The 18,624-nt window shown below is 52.0% G+C and overlaps 1 protein-coding gene across 1 annotated transcript in view; it reads left to right on the forward strand.

Moving 5' to 3' along the window:
* HPCAL1 (hippocalcin like 1) overlaps positions 1-18,624 on the forward strand; it is a 109,342-nt gene that overhangs the window by 73,129 nt on the left and 17,589 nt on the right. Inside the window, exon 2 of the mRNA XM_035000573.1 lies at positions 11,467-11,552. The gene's annotated coding sequence lies outside the window, so the exon portion shown is untranslated. The remainder of the gene's footprint in view (positions 1-11,466; positions 11,553-18,624) is intronic.

The raw sequence follows: 18,624 nt of genomic DNA on the forward strand, positions 1-18,624 counted from the left end.
AAACACACGGCAGGGAGTCAGGCATGCCGTTACACCCCCTTAAAAATTGAGCACATAAATCTTAGTCACAAAGATTGAAGTAAAATAAACTGGTCAGGGACACCTGGGTGGCTCAGTCGGTTAAGCGTCTGCCTTCGGCTCGGGTCATGATCCCAGGGTCTTGGGATCGAGTCCCGAGTCGGGGCTCCTTGCTCAGCAGGGAGACTGCTTCTCCCTGCCTGCTATTCCCCCCTGCTTGTGCTCTCTCTCTCTCTCTCTCTGACAAATAAATAAATAAAATCTTTAAAAACAAACAAACCAGTCATACATTAAAGGGTCTGAGAAGGGGCGCCTGGGTGGCTCAGTTGGTTGAGCGACTGCCTTCGGCTCAGGTCATGATCCTGGAGTCCCAGGATCAAGTCCCGCATCGGGCTCCCTGCTCGGCGGGGAGTCTGCTTCTCCCTCTGACCCTCCCCCCTCTCATGTGCTCTCTCTCTCTCATTCTCTCTGTCTCAAATAAATAAATAAAATCTTTTAAAAAAAAAAAAGGGTTTGAGAAGTCCTGCAATAAAGAAACCAATTTAACTTTGTGACAGGAAGTAATTTGCACATTTACATGACCGTGGAGCATCTCTTACCTTTTACATCCTGTGAGGCGCAACACCCCAAACTAATTTTCCTTGGAAGACATTTTTGGGAGTATTTTTTTGTAAATGAGAGCAGGAAGATGAAGACGTGTCAACACTTAAAGGTCCTTCAGCAGAACAGTGAAGCCTGGAGGAAGATGAGATGCAGTCGTATTTACCTTCTGAAGAATATAAGGCATCTTGCATCAGTTCGGACTCTTTTGAAAGCGATGGAAAAAACGGTCTCAAGTTGGTTAAAGCAAACAAGGGAATTTAATATTTCACAACACTGAGGAGTCCAGGGTGGACTGGGTGGGGACACTGCCGACTCAGGGACCTCCACCGCTGTGCTCCCCTTGTTCTCCGAGCCCGTGTGCTATCTGCAAGCCCACCTGCTGTGGCTGATGGGGCAGGATGTCCAGTCATTCGTGGTGTCAGGACAGAGCACAATGGGAGAGAGCCCCGTCTTTGGGGGGGAAAGTGAGGGAGCCCCCTTTGGGTCCGGTGAGTTGGGAATGCGGGTGGTGTGGACCCTTAAGAGACACTGAGAATTATTATAAGAGGAAATGGATGCAAGGGGGCGGGGGGCACACCATCCAAATGCCATTTTCCTGGTTCCTTTTTCTGTTGTGCTAGCGGGGCTGGCGGTGGGGGAGTGGGGGGGGGGGCAAGTCTTAGAACATGCGCTAAAGGTCTGGGTGGAGACAGGAGGAGTGGGGGGGTGTTGACCAGTTCCCCTGTTGCGCTGGACAAACTGGAGAGAGACCTGTCATTGGTGGGGGGAAAGGAAGACAGAGGCTCTTAGAAGAAAGAGCGTGTCTGGCTGCTGAACTCCCCTAGGTTGGAAATGTGACCCTGGGAGTTTGCCCTGGCAGGAGCGCCCCCGAGAACTACCCCAGCCCTTCGCTTTGCGGGTCCTCCTTTTCCTTCCAGATCTCTGAGAATCTCTGTCTTTGCAAATGATCACGCACAACCCCTCGCCTCTGAGCCTTGGTTCTGAGACACTCCTTATTGCTGGTGCTCGCTGACAGGTGGCATAAATTATTATTTATTGTAAAGAGGGGAGATACTTCCCTTACAATCCGAGGTGGTAGTCTGAGCGATTTCCCTTCCCCCCACCCATGACCATCATGGCAGTACTTTATGGGTATTCAAGTGCAATCTGTGTGTGTTAATTTTTTTTTTTTTACCTTTTGGCCCCTTTCACCCATTTTTCTTGCCCCCCCCCATTTATGTCTTGTTACTGGAAAGTCAGCCCTTTGCAGGCAGGGTGCTTGACAATACCCAGGAATCCCCAGTGCCTGGCGCAGAGTAGCTCCTCATAAATTTCGGTCTAGCAAGCGGATGACTGATGCGGGGCTTGCAGGCTGGGTGCTGGTTACACAGGGCCCTTACTTCCTGAAAATTCACATCCCTGGGAGCCTCCCCCGACAGATGTGACAGCCATGCTCAGGTGAGGAAGTTGGGGTGCGGAGAGGTTAGCCAGCCTTGGGGAGGTCAGGACTGAACTGGCCTGCTCTCTTCCCAGCGGAAGACACCCCTGGGCTCTGGCCTCAGTCAGGTAGGGGAGTGCTGGGAAGCCGCCAGCCCTGCCCAGGGTGGGCCAGGGACGGATGCAGGGATGACCGTGGGTGCTTCGCTTTCTGCTTGGCTTTTCACTGAAGTTTAACTGGTGTGCCTTAAAGTGCGTATTTTCACAAGAGAAGACGTATAACCTGCACCCAGAAGCCCCATCACGACTTTCTAATCGTTGCCCCCACCGAGCGTGGCCGGTCCTGATTTCCATCACCACGCGTTCGCTGCGCCTGCTTTTATTCCTTTTGTAAATGGAATCCTCCAGCATGAAGTATTTTGTGTCTGGCCGCCTCACGCAGTGCTCTGTCTGGGGACTCATCTGTGTTGTGTCACTGAGGTTCATTCTGATGGCTTGTGGTCCTCTGTCGTATGAACACACCGCAGTTCATTCACCAGTCTGTTGCAGATGGACTTGGGGACTTTCCAGCGGGGGCCATTACGAATCCTGCTTTTCGGTGGACACGTGCCAATCTTGCTGTTGGGAACAAAGCAAGAAGTTGAGTTCCTAGTGTATGGGGGTGTGTGGTCATCTTTGGTAAACACTCGGAACAGGTTTTCGGAGCGGTCCAAGGTGGACTCCTTTGGTTTTGTGACAAGATCGCGAATCCCTGGAACGGCCATGGGGGCTACCATCAAACAGTGGGCAAACTCGCTGCAAGTCGGGGGTGCCATCGGCCACCACGCGGTGGTCCAGGTGACCAGGGAGCTGGTGCCGGGCCACGTGCATGGCTGTTTAATGCTCAGGGTTTCCTTCATTGTCCCACTGGGCATCTTTTCCAGCCCTGCTCCCCTCTGTGAGACTTGCGGCCTGGGTGGTCTTACCCTCTGGAGGGCACACAGCCCCTCTCGGTTCTTGAACTGAGCAGTGGAGGAAAATGCCTCTCCCAAGTGGCTGTTGTGGGAAATGTCTGCGTGAAAGTATTCAGTAAGCATCTGCCCGAAGACCTGGGGACCGCGGTGGAATTAGTCATTCCTGAAACTGCAGTCCGCTCAGACATAGTCATAATCCAAAACCCATCCATCTGGACTTCAGACCCCACTATATCTTCCTCCCTTGGGGACTTTGCTCTCTAATTAAGTTAGATTTCAGGATATATTAAAATAATTTGTCAGCTTTTGAGCACACATCCGCCCCTGGTGTGAGCCAGCAGGAGAGGCCGTTCAGTTTTCTGCAGATCCCAGGCAGGGCGGGAAGTCTGTGGGTGTGAGGAGGCTCATTGGGCTTGGAAGGAAAACGCTTTTCTAGCTGTTTTCCTCAGGACTGGCCAGCAAGGACAGTGGGAACTGCGTCCTTCCATGCCTGGGTCCAGGAACTGGCTCCAGAAAGGCCCCAGAACTGTAACTCCTTAGGTGGCGCCCACAGTGCCCTGGGGCGGGGGGGGGGGCTGCCTGGGCCATTTCAGGAGCTGAGTGGAGTGTTCAGAGGCACCTCCCTCTCTGAGTGTGTATCCTGAGGGACTGCCCCCCCCCCCCCCCCCCCCCTGCAGTGCATTGGATCACGCCCTTGACTGCAGAGAGATCCAGCAAGCTTGTGTCTGTGGGCCCACCCCAAACATCTGGCACACACCTGAGCGTACCCCACTGGCTGTGGGCTCCTCAAAAGTGGGGCTTTTGTTCCTGCACCTAACACACATGTTGGGCACACGGACAGTGTGGAGTGCATACTGTGTCTGTGGTGGGGGGCTCTCCGGGGCAGGTCTGCAGCACGTTCCCAGGGGCCATGTCCCCAGATTCGAGGCTGCCAGGCTCTGGTGGGAAGCCCTGCACTTTGCCTCCCTGCTCCTGTGAGCCTGCTCTTCGCCCTTCTGTCCAAAGACCTTGACTTAGAGTCCTTTTTTTCTTTTTCAACAGCTTTGTTGAGACGTAACTCACATGCCATATAATTCACCCATTTAAAGTACAGGATGCACAAATAAATAAAATCTTTATTTATTTATTTATTTATTTTTAAAGATTTTATTTATTTTATTTATTTGACAGAGAGAGACACAGCCAGAGAGGGAACACAAGCAGGGGGAGGGGAGAGGGAGAAGCAGGCCTCCCGCTGAGCGGGGAGCCCGATGCGGGGCTCGATCCCAGGACCCCGGGATCATGACCTGAGCCGAAGGCAGACGCTCAACGACTTGAGCCACCCAGGCGCCCCATAAATAAAATCTTTAAAATAAATAAAAATAAATAAAGTACACAATGCCGTGGGTTTTAGTACACTTACAAGTATGTGCAACCATCCCTACAAGTCAATTCTAAAATATTACCATCACCCTGAAAGGAAACCCCATACCCTTTAGCTGTCACCTTCTATCTCCCCATCCCCCGGCCCTAAGAAACCATGAATCTTTTTACTGTCTCTATAGATTTCTTATTCTGGACATTTTATATAATGGAATCATGTCATATTTATCCTTCTGTGTCTGGTTTCTTCACTTAGTGTGATCTTTTCAAGGTTCTTCTATGTTGTAACATATGTCGGTATTTCATTTCTTTTTAGGGCTAATTAATATTCCACCATATGAATATACCACGTTTTGTTCTCATTCATCTGTTGATGGACATTTGAGTTGTTTCCACCTTTTGGTTATTATGGACAGTGCTGCTGTGAACACTGTGTATGAGTCTTTGGGTGGCCATGCATTTTCACATCTCTTGGGTATCTACCCAGGAGCCGAGTTCCTGGGTTACATTGTAACTATATATATGTTTAATCATTTGAGGAACTGCCAGACTGTTTTCCAAAGCAGCTGCACCATTAAATTCCCAACAGCAATGTATGAGGGTTCTGATTTTTCCAAATCCTTGTCAACGCTTGTATTGATCTGATTTTTCGGTTCTAGAAATCTTAGCGGGTGTGAAGTGGTATCTCAATGTGCTTTTGATTTGTTTCTCTCTAATAACTAATGCTGTTGAGCATCTTTTCATGTGTTTTATCGATCTTTGTATGTCTTCTTAGAGGAATGTCTATTCACATCCTTTGCCCATGCTTCAATTGGGTTATAAGTCTTTCTGTTAATTGTAAGAGTTCTTTATATATTCTAGATACAAGTCCTTTATCAGTTATGTGATTTGCAAATATTTCCACCCGTTTTGTGAGTTGTCTTTTCATTTTCTTGTCTGTGTCCTCCTGAAGCACAAGTCTTAAATCTTGATGAATTCCAATTTATTTATCTTATCTGGTTATTTGGCCGTCTGGTGTCATATCTAAGAATCCTTTGCCAGATCCAAGGTTATGAAGATTTATGGGTTTTTTTTCTAAGAGTTTTATAATTTTAGCTCTTACATGTAGTTCTCTGATCCATTTTGAGTTAATTTTTTATATGATGTGAGGTGAGGGTCCAGCTTCATTCTTTTGCATGTGGCTGTGCAGTCATCCCAGCACCATTTGTCTACAAGATATTCTTTCCCGATCTGCTAGTCTTGGCACGCTTGTTCAAAATCAGTTGACCAAAGATGTGTGGGTTTAATTATGGATTTTCAATTCTATTTCATTGATCTATATATCTGTCCTTGGGCCAATACCATGCTGTCTTGATTATTATTGCTTTGTAGTAAGTTTTGAAATTGAGACGTGTGAGTCCTATGTTGTTCTCCTTCTTCGGGATTGTTCTGGCTGTCCTAGGTGCTCACAATTCCATATAAAATTTAGAATCTTGTCAATTTCTGCAAAGAAGTAAGCTGGAATTTGATAGGGGAATGTATTGAATCTGTAGATTAATTTGGGGTGTATTGCCTTCTTAATAATGTTAAGTCTTCTGATTCATGAACATGGGATATTTTCCCAATTATTTAGATCTTTTTTCCCAACAATATTTTATAGTTTCAAAGTATAAGTTTTGCACTTCTTCTGTGAAATCCATTCCTATTCTATTCTTTTTGATGCTATTGCTAATGGAATTGTTTTCTCAATTTCATTTTTGGATTTTTCATTGCAAGTATATAGAAATAAAATTGATCTTTGCATATTGATCTTTTATCTCGCAACCTTGCTGAACTGTTAGTTTTTTTGTTTTGTTTTGTTTTTTTAGTGGAATCTTTAGAATTTTCTATATATAAGATAATGTCATCTGCAAATAGAGATCGTTTTACTTCTTCTTTTCTAATCCTGTACTTCTTTTTCTTGCCTTATTGGCCTGGTTACAACCTCTAGTATGTTGTTGAATAGAAGTGGTGAGAGCGGGCATCCTTGTCTCATTCCTCATCTGAGGTAGAAAGCATCCAGTCTTTCACCATTAAGTAGGATGTTAGCTTTGTCAGGTTGAAGAAATTCCCTTCTACTCCTAGATTATTTAGTGTTTTTATTATGAAAGTGTTGGATTTTGTCGAGTACTTTTTCTGCATCAATTGAGATAAGCATGTGATTTTTGCTTTTTATTTTTATTGATATGATATACTACATGAATGGATTTTTGGATGGTAAACCAACCTTGCATTCCTGAGATAAATCCCACTTGGTCGTGGTGTGTAATTCTTTCTATTCTTTACGTTGCTGGATTTGGTATGCTAGTATTTTGTTGATTTGTTTGTTTGTTTGTTTTTGCGTCCATGTCCATTATAATGACACTGGTCTATATCCTCTCTCTGAAGTCTCTCTGGTTTGGTATCCGGGTGGTAATGGCCTTATAGGACAAGCTGGGAAGTGTTCCCTCCTCTTCTATTTTTTTGGGAAGAATTTATGAAAATTGGTATTGGGCGCCTGGGCAGCTCAGTCAGTTAAGCGACTGCCTTCGGCTCAGGTCATGATCCTGGAGTCCTGGGATCGAGTCCCACGTCGGGCTCCCAGCTCGGCGAGAAGCCTGCTTCTCCCTCTCCCTCTGCTGTTCCCCCTGTTTGTGTTCCCTCTCTCTCTCTGTCAAATAAATAAAATCTTAAAAAAAAAAAAAAGATGCACTTACAAACTTATGGGCGCCTGGGTGGCTCAGTCGGTTAAGCGACTGCCTTTGGCTCAGGTCATGATCCTGGAGTTCTGGGATCAAGTCCCACATCGGGCTCCCTGCTCAGCTGGGGGTCTGTTTCCCCCTCTGCCCTCTTCCCTCTCGTGCTCTCTGTCTCTCATTCTCTCTCTCTCAAATAAATAAATAAAATCTTTAAAAAAAAAAAAAGAAAAAGAAAATTCGTATTGATTCTTTAGATGTTTGTAGAATTCAGCAGGGGAGCCATCTGGGTGTGGGCTTTTTTGTGTATGAGTAATATTTTGCTTGCCAATTCTATGTATTGCCTTGTTATAGGCATTTCAGATCGTCTCCTTCTTTATTTCAGATTGTCTGTTTTCCTTGAGTAAGGTTTGGTAGTTTGTGCCTTTCTACTGTCTTAGATTCTTATAAGCATGTTCTTTCTGCTCTTTCAGTCATTGTTGACATTTATTGAGCTCTTCCTGTGTGCCAAGCACCTTTTTGTGCATTAGCTCATTTAGTTTTTACAAGAACTTGATGATCTAGGTAGGGCAGTTATTGTCTCCATTTTACATACCTAGACACTGAGGCAGAGAGAAGTTGAACAATGGGTCAGGGCCACACAGCCAGGCAGTAGTAGAGCTAGGATTTGAGCCTAGGCAGTCTGGCCACACAGCCCTCTCTGCTGTCCTCCCTGCTCTCCTGAGGCCCTGCTTTGTGCTAGTACAAAAATAGGTCAGACCTGGTCATTGCCCAAGTCACTCCCCAGAGACCCCAAACCTAAGAGAAAGAGGTATCTTATGCCTGACATGAGCAAGGGGCTGGGGAAGTTGGAGTGTCAGGAAGGGCCCCATGGAGCAAGTGATGTGTGAAGCAAGCTTTGAAGGAGGGTCCAGTACAGGGGTACATGTGGCTGAGTTGTGAGTGAGGCCCTTCCGGGGCTTTTGTCTTCCATGTCTTTGTCTCTCCCAAGTGCTTAGCAAAAGAGCCTCACAGAGAACCTTCCCGTAGGATGCTGATGCCCTCTCCCCACCGGCAGGGGTTTGGAGCAGTGGGGTGGCGCCCCCTATGTCTGTTTGAATCACCAGGCCTCCGCAGTTAGCTCCTCTGGAGAGGAAAAGGCAGACCATTTGCAAGACAATTGCTAGACAGAAATCAGGAGCCACCAGACATAACTCAACATAATTATTTCTGCATAATGACTTCTGCTACTTGATTCAGTCTTGAGCAATGACTGTAATCTTTATCTGTCACAGGAAAGCTGGTGGCCGGGGAGCCCCTGTGGCTCAGTGATAGAGCCAGGAGGAAATGTGCAATTTGAGTTAATGGAGCGTCCCCAAGCAGCTGGGGAGCCAGAGCCTCCAAGGCCTCTGGAATGATGGACCCTCCTTCGGCGAGGAAGCCTGATGGCAGAGCCGGCCCCGTCTCTGAGGGGATGCAGCCCACAGGCTTTGTCAAGGATGGGGGAAGAGAATGACAGAGATGACAGGGTGTGCCCAAGTCACAGGGCCACTTAGCGACAGGGGCACACCCGGTCTGCTCTCCTGCCACCCAGTACTTGCCCCATACGAGCTGGTGTGTGTCCCAGTGGGACAGGAAGAGCTGTGGAGGAAGGTGTCTGTGTGGACTGGATATGTTCTCACCTGGCACTCAGGGCCCTGAGCTGGTCACTGAACACATTGATTGTCGAGGGCTGCCCCCAGGAGGCTGGAAGTGGTAGGGCCTTTGTAGCAGGCAGCCAACTGACCTTCACCCAAGCTCGCTGCAGCGGCATGAATCATGCAGTGTGGTGGCTGAGTGGGTCCTGGAGGGCAGGTTTCCCTGAGAGGGCTGAGGGCTGGGGGAGCACCTGCTCTGGGTCAGAGTTCCCCTGACCCAAGGGGCTGCTTGCTCACTGCATTCCCACAGCCTCCTGGAAGCTCCTGTAATTGATGGAGAGAGCAGGAATGGGTTTAGGAATTTGCATTTTTTGGCATCCCACTTAGCCACGTGTGACCATAGCAAGTGTCCCCAAGTATGTTTGCCCCTCGGTAAACTGGGGGTTAGGATGGGCTGATAGGATGGATGATAAAATTACCACTGGACACATGGGTCTAGCACATTCTGCTGCTGGCTCTGTTATTGGGTTTTGCAAAGGCGACCTTGGGGAGGGCCCTTGACCCTATCTGGGCCTGAGTTCCCTGAGTGTCAAAGCAGGGCTTCCGGAGCTGCAAGATGGCTCAGCTAAGATCATGGACTTAAAGTGCCTTTAAAAAATACGGGACAAGGGGAGCGCAGAGGACTTTTAGGGCAGTAAAACTTCTCTGTATGGTACTTTCACGGTGGACATACATCATCATACACTTGTCCAGACGCACAGAAGGTACACCAAGAGTGAGCCTTAATGCAAACTGTGGATTTGGGGTGATGATGTGTGTCGATGTAGGTTCATCAACTGTAATAAATGTGCCTGTCTCTGGCTGATCATGGGGAAGGCTGCTCAAGTGTGCTGTAAGCATTAAACTGCTCTCAGAATAAAGTCTAGGGGCGCCTGGGTGGCTCAGATGGTTGGGCATCTGCCTTCGGCTCGGGTCACGATCTCCAGGTCCTGGGATCGAGCCCCACATCGGGCTCCTGGCTCAGCGGGGAGCCTGCTTCTCCTTCTCCCTCTGCCTGTCCCCCTGCTTGTGCACATGTGCTCTCTCTCTCTTAAATGAATAAATAAAATCTTAAAAAAAAGTCTGTTTTTTAAAAATACATTATATAATGAAAAAATATATACATAAAATCTTAAATATCCATTTATACATATATATGTGTGTCTATAGACACGTGTGTGTTTGTGTGTTTGTGTTTGTGTGTATACAGTGCTGTCTAAAAGCTCAGTGACCTTCCAGTGAGAATTTCTGGTGGGAAGATGTACGGCTTTTCTTTCGAGGTCTTAGATCCCAGCAGTGAGTTTAAATAACGTGATCGGCATAGAAGTTCCATATTGGTGAAACAGGATGGAATTTTCACTCCGAGCCAAGTGCACTCTGCTTCCAGGAACGTCCATGCAATGCCTTTGGGGGCCTTCATTGTCCACCACTGATTACTTAGTGAGCGCCGCTGCATCCCAGCTGCTCAGAAGCAGAGACAGCCCCCCCCGCCCCACCGCCCTCCTTGAGCTCAGAGTCAATTGGAGGAGATACGGTCCCTCGAGCCAAGGCGTGAGGGGAGCCCCGCCAGCACCTGCACCGTCCAGGGGCCGTATTTTCTGGGGTGAATGAGCTTCTTGGCTCCCGTCCTCAGGACCACTCCAGTGAGTGCGTATAAACCGTGATCATTGCAGGAGATAACCCGCGTTAGGAGGAAATAGCTGGGAAGTGTGTTTAGATTAGGAAGAAAAATGGGGTCTCAGGTGAAGAGACGCATGACAGGGGACTGGGGGTTGAGAAGGAGCCAGCCAGAGGGGAAGGCGGGTACCCGGGGGTGTGATCTGGGCTCCATTCTGGCTCTGCCACTTGGAAGACACATGCCCTTGAGCGAGTAGTTAGCTTCTCTAAGCCTCAGTTTCCCCACCTGGAAACCAGGGTTAGTCATTATGCCTACCTCATAAGGTTGATGGAGGATTGAATTGGCTAGTGCGAATAAACGCACAGAAAGCTCTTAGCACAGCCCCCGCAGCCTAGGGACGGTAACCCTGAGAACGTTACAACTACACACCACATACAGGGTGCAGCCCGCTCACAGAAAGGGGTAAAGGAGGAGGTCAGCCATCCGCCAGCCATGCAGGGTGTGTGGAATGTGCCCGAAGCTGGTGGTGTGATGGTTGAAGGTGAGGTGGGGGAGTGGTCGGGGCACCCAGGATGCCCACGACGTGTGGACTTCTCATAGTGACCGATCGTATGACTGTGAGCCGTGGGGCTCGAGATCGGTGATGCCTTCTGGCTGTTTCTGCGTGCAGGGGTGGGAGCTTGGCTGCGGGAGCCCCTGTGAGTCCGTCCTGTGCCAGGTTGTGGTGTGCACAATCCCGGGGCCTATATGGTGACCCTGTGGGTCAGAGCGTTGGGACAGACCACGGTGACTCAAGTGATGCTGCCAATGCCCAAGCCCTGGGTGTGCGGACTGAAGAGGTCGGAGGCCACCGGCCCGCGTTCCTTTTGCTCCAGCATATGATAGCTGGTGCCCTCACCCACGGGGAGGCCTGGGTCTCCCCGGGAGACCTCTCCCATCAGTACTACGGCGGGCTTTCCTCCCTCCCGGGGCAACAGGTCCATATGCTCGGCTTGCCTGGGCCCAGGAGCCAGGGCTTTCTTGTACTCCGTGTGGGGCTCACAAAAGCTGTGGTCCCCCCAGTACGCACACAGAAGCTACCAGAAAGGCAGTAGGCTCTGGGCCGGGGCTGTACGCACCCTAAGTGACCTGTTGTTCCTCTCTCCCAGGGCATGGTCTAGCAGCCCTGACAAGGTTGTGGAACCTGCCCCCAGAGCTTCTGGTCCTGACTGTCTCCACCTCCACTTGGCCTTGGGTAAGTCACTTTGGGAGGCCAGAGGGGCCTGGAAGCAGGGGAGGACCTGTGGGTGGGGTGGGGGTTCTGCCACTCTGTGGGGTCCTGCCTGTGGCTGGCATGTGAGGATTTCACCCAGCTCAGTGGGAAGAGATCAGGAGTCGGGGACAGCCTGCCTGGCACACCCATGAAGTGGTCGGGAAACTGAGACTCTGGGATGCAAAGAACCCACCCAGGTCCCGTGATCATCTCGGTTCCGCCTGAAGCCGGCCAGGTCTCTCTGGTAGGTCATTTGGCCTGGGGTACTTTGACTTGGGATTCCTGAAAGCTTCTATCTCCCAGGCCCTGCCCACCTCCTACCCACAGAGGGGAAGAGCTCCCTTCCCAGGGCCCCAGGGCTGAGTCTCCCCACCCCACCTCCCTTCTCCCCCAGGCCTCCCTGGGGCCTCGGAAACCTTGGGTTCAAAGTCCTCTTCTCTGGCCCCACCCCTGTCCTCCCAGACTTTTCTCTGGCTCCTCAGGACTTCTCCCAGCCCCTCTGCTTTGCTGCCCTTCCTGCCTCCCCTAGAGACTGACCGCCCTTTCTCACTCACAGCCCCACGCCCCTCCTGCCCTCCAGCGTGGCAAGGCCCTCACCAGGCCTGGCCCCCAAACCTGGAGCCGGCTGCTTTCCTCTCAGGGAAGGGGTCAAGTCCACAGAAATTAACATGACCTACCAGCCCTTGGTCTGTTTGAATCCAGCACCCTCCCGGCCCCGCCTCTCACCACTGCCTGCTTGGGTTCTGGGGAAGCTCTAGCGATAGCAGAGGGCCTGCAATGTTCGAAAGTGCCACCCAGCCCCCAGGCCTTTGCTCAGTGGCGCCTCTGCGTAGACCACTGTCCCCTCTCTTGGCCCACTCCTGTCCATCCCATACAGCTGAGCTCAGGGGTGGCGTCCTTTCTCAAAGCCTTCCTGACCCGGGGCTGAGCCCATTGCCTGTCCTCTGTCCTCTAGAGGCACTCCCTAGGGCTCTCTTGCCACCAGGTGGCTCCCCCACCAGGAAGTGCTGACTGAGCACTGAACAAACCCCCCGCTGGGGGGCCCCCCCGGACCGGCCCGCCTCTGTTTTGCTGTCTGTCGCTCCTGCTGAGCTCAGGGTTCGGTTCTGTTCCCAAGTGAGGAAGGAGGTGGCGAGTGGGAGAAAGGCCTCTGCCCTTGGGTTTGTGCAGTCTGGGTCCCGCTGGGCCCACTTGACAGCCTCCCCGCCTCATCTGTGAGGGGGTCAGTCACGCCTCCCTCTTGGGTGGTTACAAGAGTAGAGGTGTGGGGAAGCCTCAGCCGCCCTACAGCCCCCCTTCCTCTTCCTCCCCCTGCCCGGCTTGGTAATTATTACAGTGACTGTCATTAGTCATCGGCCCTGCCCTGCTCTGCCCGGCCCACCCCAGTGCTGTGAGCCCCGTCGAGGCCAGGGGTGTGGGGTCTGTGGCCGACGGCCACCCGGCGGGATGAGGCAGCATCAGGGAAGGGCCACTGGGGGCTCAGCCCTGCAGGGTCAGGCCCAGCCCCGGAGAGCCTGCCTCAGAGCCCTCGCAGAAAGTCTGGACTTTTCTAGGCCTTCCGAGCGTGTAATTCTCACCTTCCACCCAGAAGGAATCACCTTTAAGGCTCAGCTGTGAGGCTACGATTTGCACCCAAAACCTGCCTTAATTTCCACCTTAATAAACCACCCTAGGGTTGCTGGGTGCCCAGCACTATAGCCCTGAGGGGGTCTGAGGGGTCTGAGGGGCCTGAGGAGGCTGAGGGGGCTGCAAGCCTGGGGAGGGCAGAGGCCAAGCTGCTGGTTTCACGTGAGTACCCCCAGCAGATGTGAGCGTGTGCCCGCAGGTCAGACCAACAGACTCCCAGCAGAGCCCCCAGAGAGCACAGCACGTCTCCCTGCTCCCTGCCCCCACAGGAAGCCTGCATCCCTTGGGTATGGGGGGTCCCCCCATCTCTTGCTTGGATGTCCTTCCTTCTCTCATCTGTCCTCTTCACCTTTGTGAAAGTGCTCCCGGGGTTGCCTCTGCCTCAGGGGATAGATGAGCGTGGAAAGTGTGGCTTTCACTAGTTCGATCTCCTTCCGCCAGCTCTTTGGGAGCTGGGAAACGAGCAAATGGGGCTGTGCGTTACCCGGACCTTGTCTGCGTGCAGGCACATCTCAGAGACGCTGCAGCCTCCGTTCCGGACCACAGCCATAGGCGAATGTCCCAGTAAAGTGAGTCAGTGAATGTTTTGGTTTCCCAGTGCATATAAAAGTTATATTTATACTATACTGTAGTCTATTAAGTGTGAAATAGCAGTATGTCTAAAAAAAAACAATGCACGTACCTTCATTTAAAAATACTTCATTGCTAAAAAATGCTAATCATCATCTGGGCTTTCAGTGATTCATCATCCCCGATCAGAGAATCACCGTAACAAATGTAATCATAATGAAGTTGTTTGAAATATTGCAAGAATTACCAAAATGTGCCACAGAGACACGAAGTCAGCAAATGCTCTTGGGCAATGCCATTGATAGACGTACTTGATACACAGTTGCCACAGATCTTCAGTTTGTAAACCATGCATTATCCATGGAACACCTGGGAGGCTCAGTCAGTTAAGCGTCTGCCTTGGGCTCAGGTCATGATCCCAGAGTCCCACATCGGGCTCCTTGCTCACAAGTGGGGAGTTTCCTTCTCCCTCTGCCTGCTGCCCCCCCTGCTTGTGCTCTCTCTCTCTCTCTCTGACAAATAAATACATAAAATCTTTAGGAAAAAAAAGCATTATCTGCGAGGTGTAAGAAAGCAAAGCACAATAAAACCGAGGTATACCTGTACACGCATCCCAACTAGAGGCGGGGTTGGGGTTGGGGGAGGCTTGTGGCCAGGTCAGGTCCTGCTGAGGCTCGTAGCTAGATGTCAGGACGCTGGAGCAGGCACAGGGGCCCAAAGGGGGCCGAGGAGTGTCTCTTCCCAGCCCAGGGTTCCAGTGCCCACAGCAAAGGCCTGCTAACCCCCACCCCCACCACTACCACCAAGAGATAAGGAACTCAGATGGTACTTCTGATACATCGGTGTCCTTAGCCGTGGATGTCCTAGGTCAGGTGATGGCAAATGGGAGGACCCCTTCTCTTTGCTCCCAGGTACTGGAGAAGCACCTGGGTGTGAGGCCATGGGTTCCAGCCTTCCCCCCAGCAACCCTGTGTTTGTTTACTTAACAGATACTTATTGATCACACACTCTGTGCCAGGAAGCGTCTAGGCTCTGGGCTTCCAATAGAGAACAAACCAGAATAAAGCCTGGCCCCGGGGACCTTGCATTCTAGTTCTGGGGGGAGAGAGACAATGAACTCAATAAAATATAAAGAAAAAATCAAGGAGGACAGGAGAATAAAGAATTTGTGTTGGGGTTTCAGCTTGGATATAGTACTAGGGAAGGCCTCGTTGGGAAGCGGGTTGAGGAAAGACCTGAAGGAGGGAAGGGAGCAATTTTATATCTGAGGAACAGCCAGTGCAAAGGGCTTGTGGCAGACGTACGCCCGAGTCATTAAGGAGCAGCAAGAAGATCACTGTCACTGCATGGGGATGGGCAGGTGCAGGGATAGATGGCCAGGCAGGTGGGATGGGAGGGGGTGTAGGTCATACACGGGGACAGGACACCTGCAACGCTAACCCGATGAGGAATATGGGTGATATCGCGGTATCTCAGTGCTGCCCAAATCAAACCATACAAGGCACCTCCTCAGTCCTTTAAATAGTGACCCCCTCCTCAAAAATCTCATAATTGTTGCTTACAGAGATTTGTCTAGCCACAGTTCTGCTGGGAGATGTTAGGTGAACAGGGGCATGGAGATTTGGGGTTTTGCAGAAGTGGATAGGAGAGCATGATGCCGGACTGACCTCTCCTCTGGCTGCCGGGCTTGCAGCCCGCGGAAGTGTTGCTCGTCTGCAGGTCCCAGGGAGCCATCCACGGGCCGCTCTGAAGTGGTCTGCAAAGTAGAAACGGCGCCAGTTTTGAGGCAGGGCGTTGGAAAGGGGAAATCCTTCCTGTGTTGTAAGTTGAGGGTTATTTTTAATAGTGACTTGGGATGACTTTGCAATATCGCTTCCTGTGGGCGTCTCCTTCAGGCCTCAACCACAGGGGCAGATCCTGCACGGCAAGCGTTGTGGGCAGCGTGGGCACAGGGTTGCTGGGGGGCACGCGGGTGCACACACACACACATGCACGCGCACCATGGGCATGCACAGCTCGGCTTGGCATTCTCACCCGCTGGGGAATCCATGGAAGGGCTGTTGTCCTGGCCCGAATCAGGACTGCCAGCCCCAGGCAAGGGAATCACTGCCCTCAGCGTCCGTGAGCTTCCACTCCGGGTAGGTTTCTGCGTCCTGTTGGGGAGGAAGGGTGCTTTAACTGCCAGTCAGCCCTTGCTCGGCGCCGAAAGGGCGGGACACAGACGGAACCTCCGCATCCGAGTGAACGAATGAATGATCAAGCCCAAGATCTTGCTGCTTGTTGGCGCCTGGGCCGGGGCCCCCTCCCAGGTCTGCGTCCACGCAGACCCTCCCTGCCATGACGCAGGCCCCTCAGGGTGGCCCGCACTGATCCTTCTCACTTGCCGAAGCCCAGATTTCCGGGTCAGCCCGGATTTCACGTTTTCTGTCCTGTGGACCCCTTGACTCTTCTTGGACCTATCAGACCACACGTGCAGGTTTGTGGCTAAAAAGTCCTCTCCAGGAGCATACTGCACGAAGGTTTGCTCTGGTGGCTGCACCTGGGACCCCGTAGGGTCTCCAGGAGACTGGCTCTTTCCCTGAAGTTCAAGACTCGGTTGGAAAGTCTCGGGTGGGAAATTCAGAGACCTGGTGCACCAGCAAGAGGGGCTCCGCGGGGCCGGGTCAAGTTCACTGCGCAAAGGCTGGGCCTACAGAGGAGCTGGGGGTCGTCAGCCCCACCTTTCCTCCCTCCCTCCCTGACTTCCTTCTTCTTACCGAGTGCCAAGTACTGCAGTCTTCCCGTGTTTCAGGCATGGTGCTAATTGGTTACAGGCTTACTCCCAGCTGCTCTCTGGGTGAACGGAACTCAGCTCTGTGTCCTTGGGGAAAAAAGTTAGGAAAGGACGTGGGCCCCAGCCTGAAAGCTAGTCCGTCCGTTCCTCCTGGAACGCTGCCTTCCTTTGCTCCCCCTCATGCCACCAGCCCTGGAGCTGGGTGCCTGGCTAGCAGAGGAGCTCCCTTGGTGTAGAGAAGAAGGAAGGGATTCATGCCTTGTTTCCCCGCCTGGACTGGAAGCAGTCCGAGAGCCTCCCGTCCTTCTGTGTGTCCCCAGCACTTAGCGCGCTGTTTTTCACTAGGTACGAGCTCAGTTAATGCGTGTGGATCGACACTGTGCGCGAGTTTGCGCATCGGTCTCCGCTCTCCCTGTGGAATCTATGGCTCCTGGTGTTGTGATTTAAAAGTTAAAAGGGCAAAGGGCAACTTTTATGAGCTGTCTGCCCTCTGGATTATAAACACGCTCCCTAATGACAAGCTAGGACCGCAGCTGCTACGGTCCCCAAGGGCAGATGGCGCATCCCCGTTCGGGCGCCTAGCGTTTTAGCCGGGCTGATGCTGTTTGTGTTGAGAATGACTTACTGTTTTTATTTCTTCCCAAAGACATTAAACATGAATCAAATAGCATATGAGATGATTCACTGGAAGTTTCCTTCCACGTTTAAAAAAAAAAAAAAACAAGAAAAAATTTCTGGATTAGGGAGCTGAGCCATGAGCAAGCTATACACCGGCCTTTGGCGGCAGCCGGGCCCCCAAGAGCTCTGCCATGGGCCGCACCTCGTGGAGTGGACCTTCCTGGGGACAGAGCCACTTGTCGGCGCCCACAAACCCCCAGCGGGCCATGAGTGTGTGTGCATGTGTGATATATACAAGTGGTGTGTGTGGTGTGGTAGGACGTGGGGTGTTTGTGTGTGTGCATGCCCCCTGTCCTGCACAGATCCCAGCAGCCCAGCTGCCTCGGAATGCTGGGGGTCGCCCTGGGCAAATTCCAGACCTCTCCTTAAGCATCTGCGAAACTCCCTGTTCTTCCGGGGATCTGTCCTGTGCAGAAACTGGCTCCTACGTGTACCTGTTTAAGTGGACCTGATAGACTCCCCAGGAGACATCATGCCCTTAGAGAAGAGCCCTTCCGCTCCCTGAGGGGTTCCCCCTCCTCTCTCCCCACCCGGGGTGGGGGTCACAGTGTCCCATGGCCAGCAGAAGCCGAGCAGTGCCGACGGAGCCTCGGGTGGCTTTGCTGGACTGGCACCTCAGGCAGCGTGAGCTGGCTGGAGGCTCTGCTCGGCCACCGGAGGACTGCCCTTTTCTTCTGTCCGTTTTTCTCATTTTCTCTGAAGAACAGGAGTTAGAGTTTCACTGACTGACACGCACTGGATGTGCCTGGGCTACTGGGATCCCAGGTTTTCACGCTCTGTGCTGGGCATGTGGGCAAGAAGTGTCTGCAAAAGTGCAGGCAGCCCACGGGCTCTAGCTGGCCTCAGCCTCAGCCTCCAGCCTCAGCCTCAGCCTCCAGCCTCAGCCTCAGCCTCCAGTCTCAGTCTCAGCCTCAGCCTCAGCCTCCAGCCTCAGCCTCAGCCTCCAGTCTCAGCCTCAGCCTCCAGTCTCAGTCTCAGCCTCAGCCTCAGCTTCCAGCCTCAGCCTCCAGTCTCAGTTTCAGCCTCCAGTCAGCCTCAGTCTCAGCCTCAGCCTCTCAGGCTCAGCCTCAGCTTCCAGCCTCAGCCTCAGCCTCAGCCAGTCTCAGTCTCAGCCTCAGCCTCCAGTCTCAGTCTCAGCCTCAGCCTCAGCTTCCAGCCTCAGCCTCAGCCTCCAGTCTCAGCCTCAGCCTCCAGTCTCAGTCTCAGCCTCAGCCTCAGCCTCAGCTTCCAGCCTCAGCCTCCAGTCTCAGTCTCAGCCTCCAGTCAGCCTCAGTCTCAGCCTCAGCCTCTCAGCCTCAGCCTCAGCCAGTCTCAGTCTCAGCCTCAGCCTCCAGTCTCAGTCTCAGTCTCAGTCTCAGCCTCAGCCTCCAGCCTCAGCCTCCACCAGTCTCATCCTCAGCCTCCAGT

Source organism: Mirounga leonina, unplaced genomic scaffold (assembly GCF_011800145.1).
Source record: "Mirounga leonina isolate KUSES-001 unplaced genomic scaffold, KU_Mleo_1.0 Mir_125, whole genome shotgun sequence".
Lineage (NCBI taxonomy): Eukaryota > Metazoa > Chordata > Mammalia > Carnivora > Phocidae > Mirounga > Mirounga leonina.